Here is a 4,989-nt window from a genome sequence, read left to right as displayed (position 1 = left end):
TTAGAGAAACAAATGTTCATGGGCTTACTGTATTAGAGGGCTCAACTACCCCCCATATCTGTCCTCCAGTTCTTGCGGCAGGTCGTGATGATACAAGGTCACAAACAGTTCGATCCCTGCCGACACAAGCATAAATTTGTTACAGACAATAGGAGGTCTATCAGAGCAGATTTGGTTAGAATTAAATTCCAAGTCTCTGACTCACCTCTCAGTAGGAGATTGTCTATACTGTTATAGAACGCGATCCCCGTAGGGTTAACGCCTCCAAACCTCCCTCTTACAGCATACTAGTAGCTTAGTTAAATGGAATTTATCATTTATGAAGAAGGTGCATATGAGTGATCATTTATGAAGAAGGTGCATATGAAGAAGTGCAGCTTGTCTATGATACTGTTATAGAATGTGATCCTCGTAGGATTTACACCAGTGCACTCCGGATTTTTATCCTCCAGATCTGTTAGTGTATCATGAACATAGCACTCTGGATTTGAAAAAATCTGGGAAAGAGAGAGGGAGAGAGAAATTTGAAATAATCTGAGGTAGATGAGATTAGTGCTGCTACCGTTAGTGTATGAGGTCGGAGAAGATGAATAGTATTTTTCATCCAAGGGTAATATAGAGATTAAAAATTATTGTAATGGTTTTTTTGTACGAAAGGTTAAGGAAGGGGATCTTTGTCTCGCGGTCATAGTACAAAGGGAGTGTTTGTTACAAAAACAGGTATTATATAAAAATATTACCAAGCCAAGTTCGTGCTCGAATTGGGCTTTTTGAGAAAGCTTGAACCTCGCCCAAAACATATCTTGTCCAATTCTGACAAAGAATGCGCCAGACAGGCCGAGATATCAAGCGCATGAACAGGGGTCTACTCCCGAAGCAAGCCCACATGAAACTTGGATTGGGTCAATCGGGCCACGGGCTAGATGGTAGACCAAACCAAATCTCTAGCAAAAAGGAGGCATTGATGCATAGAGATCAGAGAGTGAACCAACACATAGGCCAAATAGTTCACTACATTTCATGATTACTCCGTGTCCGCGGAGTTTACTACATATACGCTTACAAAGTGAAGAAAAAAACGTAGACCAATGCCCAGAACAATCTCAGATCTTGTCGCCAAGGGAAAAAGAAGAGAAAGAGAAAGCTCATACGAGCCTGATGCCTTCTTCTCGCTGAACAATTCTAAAGGTTATAATTTCTTGGAGATGGCAGGTTAGTAAGATTTTACTTCTCATATGTGTTTTTGCACCGGTTTTCATCAATTCTTGTGTTTTCAGACGAATCAAAAGAATCTCTCAAGATCTTTTTTTTTTTTTTGTGATTCGTCTAGAACCTGCTAATTATTGGTCGAATCCTTCTTGAAGCCCTAAAAGCAATAGTTTCAAGAGGTTGGAAGAGAGAGAAGGCAGAGAAGATTATTATTGATAAGTAAAGCAAAAACGGAATCATCAATTATCATCATTGCTATAATTTTGATGTGTTAAAGTATTTGGTTTGGATAAATTTTTATAGCTCTTGGTTGGAATGGTTGTCAAGAATCAATATTGAGTTCTTCCCTTCTTTTTTGAATCAATAGTTTGAGTTCTTCCCTGTATAGCTTGTTCAATCGATTCTTCTTACGACAATTATTTGTTTCCTCTGTGATCCACAGGGTTGGAAAGACTTCTTTAATGAATTAGTATCCTTCAGTTCAGTTCATGGTCCATGTATTCGGGATTCATGATCAAAAAGCTTGTACTTTTTTGTTCGATAAAAGGAAACAGAAAAAAAAAATAAAAAAGAGAAGTCCTCAATATGTGTTTACTAATTTACTTCTTTATTATTATTATTATTATTTTTCTTTGGCATTTCCTTTTACCTGTCACATAATGGCTTCCTGTTCTGTCTCGATGTTCTTTTCTTTGACAATATTCCACTTCTAGATATGTGAATGAGAAGTTCAAGAACTAATCAATACAAGGTAACCATTGGAGCAAATTTCTTAACAAAAGAAGTTCAGTTCGACGATAGGCTCTTCACCTTACAGGTTACTAACCTCTGTACGCTGAGTTGCATGACAAGTTTTAGCGGAACTTACTTAAACCTTGAAAATTTAAGCGTAGAAATGTTCGATCCTTCACTTCCTTTTTTTTTTATTTCCAAATAAACATACCTCGAGCGACTATGATTTATTAAAAGCCTATTTGGTTGGTGAGTTCAGTGATGAATATCCCATCGGGATCCTTTGATGACACCTGAGTGAACCATGGTTGTGAAGTCAGCATTGTGGATATTGATTCTGTACCTCCCACCTTTCCTTGATATATGGATCTAAGATACTAATATGTTAAAAGCTAGCTAGCTAGGATTGTGCTGAGAAGCCTCATTGCTGAAATTATTGAAAAAAATCCTTTTTCCTGACTATAAGAGCCTGGAAAAGGATTTGAGTTGTATCAGAACTTCCAGAAATTCTTCTCTTGACAGGTTCGAACTCATGAGAAGCTTTCTTTCACAAAAATTTAGAAACCTAAATGCAACAATGTCAATACAGTATATATTCTGCCGTCTCTGGTTCATATTACATATAAAGCATTTCAAGTAATTGCAATTCTGTGACCGGATAGGTGGAGGAATAGTAGGAAACTGAAACTGCTACAAATTAGATGATATTTAGAGGAAAGATAGTCTATCATCAACGTGTATCTTCGAGCCTCTGTAAATTTTCTTCATAATCCAATTCCGTATTTGCAGGGTTGGAGGGAATTGGATTATGAACCTAATATATATATATATATATATATAGGCAATGCTTTAATTAAAAATATGTATTTCCGGTTTGGACGGTTCAGACCGTGCATATCTATACATATGTATATATGTGTATAAATATATATTTTATCAGTAAATAATGTATAAGTATGTTTTAGATATGTTATATGTATTTTTATATTTAATTTATATTTTTAACTTAGTTTCTAATTTTTTTATTTATAAAAAAATATTAAAAATTATAATTTGAGGCAAAAAAAGTTTTTTTTTTGTGAAAATAGCGAGGCAAGGCGCCTATAACCCCTTGGGACCCATAGATCTTGAAAATTTACCAAAAAAAATCACCTCAATTAGACATTGGAGTGCAAATTTATGGCCTCCCATAGTTTGCATACATTAAGTGTGTAGCCCACACAACCCGATGACTGAGTCAAATGGATCAACGGTTGAACCATCTGGGTGGAGTGGTTTTTGACCAAGTCAACGATTTTTTTTACTGTCTAACGGGTCTTGATTGAACTTAACCTAGAATCTTGGTCAAGTGATGGTTTGAATGGTTCGACCGACTTGATCAACAACGGGATAAAAAATTGATATTAGGAAAGCTAGTCTCGAGTCAATCGCTTGGGCTCTCAAATTGGGGAGAAAAGCAAATTAGAGAGGAAATATGCATGGTTTTTGAATTGTCGTTGACCCGGATGGTCGGACCGTTCGGCCCGGGAACTATTCAGGCAACCGGTTCCATTTTACCCTAAACCTGGTCTTTGGCCAAAAACCATTGAAAAAGTCAACAACCTGTTGACTTGGGCAGTTGAACTATTGACCTGTTGACTTGGGCGGTTGAACTATTGACCCGTTGACCTGTTCAATGGTTTTTAGCCATTTTTAATTTTCAACAAATCATCCGTTTGAACTAGACAATCAAACCATTGACCAAAAAACCTGAACGGTTCTGTTTCTGTATCGTTTTTTAAAAACCATAAAAATATGTAAAGCTGAAAATACATTGTTAAATGGATCGATTTATATAATAACGAAGTCCAGACATGAGCATTAATTAACGTTCCAAGATTGGCAGGATGTAACTGCTTCAAACTCGGCATCAATGAGCCATTCGCCGACACATGCATGGTTTTAGGTACATGGGGAATAGTGATCATCGTCTTTGGAGAAATCTTCTATTCGTTCAGCTACAGTCGTCCCTTACATTTATGCAGGATCTTACTCTAGAATTCCCGGATTTCCCTATCGTAGACGGAGCATCTGATGTTAACATGGACCGTCGAAAATTGAATTTCGGGCCAATCAGGCGTCCCTTACGATGTCACGACAACACTCCCTAACAACAATGTGTTCACCTCATTTATGGTAGATAATAAGCATTGACATTGTCAATTAATTGTAAGGATCATTCAATTTTATTAATTGTTAGGTAATTAATTATATGCTGCCGTAAGGTAACTAAAATCTTTAACCATTTTTTTCCAAATATCGTAGTTTCTGGCATCATAAAACTTACCTGTTTTTAAAAAGTAATCTTATTATTTTGTTGGGAGTAGTATCAGAGCCAGGTTGATAATCTATTATAGATTCTTGGTGAGCAAAGTAGATATTAAGAGATTAGAATATTGATTGGAAGTTTAGATTTGTATTTTTTTCTTAAACTAATTGATTCACATAGGTTCATGGCTCGGATACCACCATTCAGTGTATACACTAATATACTAATATTTCATTTATATTAGACGAAAATTTTAACCAGTTGTTCATATGCATTTGTCATGTCTCTCCCACCTTAATATCCTGTAATGTATATTATGTAGTATAAAAAAATTATTCCTAGAATACCAAGGTAGGAGAGATGGGCTATTCCCTAGCTTGTGTCATGGAGTCCAAAAAGCAAGCTTATGCAAGGTAGAATTCACTAAACATCTATATTTTTGTAGCAACAAAATTATCTTTTTAGGCTCAGTTTGATTATAGGACGAATACATACAAAATACAAAGAATTGTACTCTGCATATTTATATTTCTACTCTTTTCAAATCGAGCCTTGGTAAGGTGAGTTTTTTTTATCACTGATCGGCATTCCTGAAATCTGTGGATTGGGGATGGTATTTGTCCACCCCACACCAACCTTGGTCGCAAAGACACCCCAACTATGTTATATTATAATTGTTATTATATGTTAATAAATATTATATTATAATATTGTATATTATACTATAGAAATTTGGGAAT

General features: G+C 35.8%; 1 long non-coding RNA gene across 2 annotated transcripts; it reads left to right on the top strand.

The window, feature by feature from the left end:
- Nucleotides 1-835: 835 nt before the first annotated feature.
- LOC148877010 (uncharacterized) lies at nt 836-2,199 on the top strand. Of its 2 annotated transcripts, XR_016105461.1 has the most exons (3): nt 929-1,212; nt 1,331-1,678; nt 1,923-2,199. It is a non-coding gene; the product is annotated as an uncharacterized LOC148877010 (long non-coding RNA). The 2 variants fall into 2 exon arrangements; XR_016105460.1 differs by lacking the exon at nt 1,923-2,199 and having other exon boundaries at nt 836-1,212; nt 1,331-1,804.
- The last annotated feature ends 2,790 nt before the right edge of the window (nt 2,200-4,989 follow it).

This window comes from Nelumbo lutea, chromosome 1 (genome assembly GCF_056320005.1).
Source record: "Nelumbo lutea isolate HS-2025 chromosome 1, American lotus-T2T, whole genome shotgun sequence".
Classification (NCBI taxonomy): domain Eukaryota; kingdom Viridiplantae; phylum Streptophyta; class Magnoliopsida; order Proteales; family Nelumbonaceae; genus Nelumbo; species Nelumbo lutea.
The sequence above is the reverse complement of the archived record's forward strand: the minus strand, read 5'-3'. Positions and strand labels throughout refer to the sequence as shown.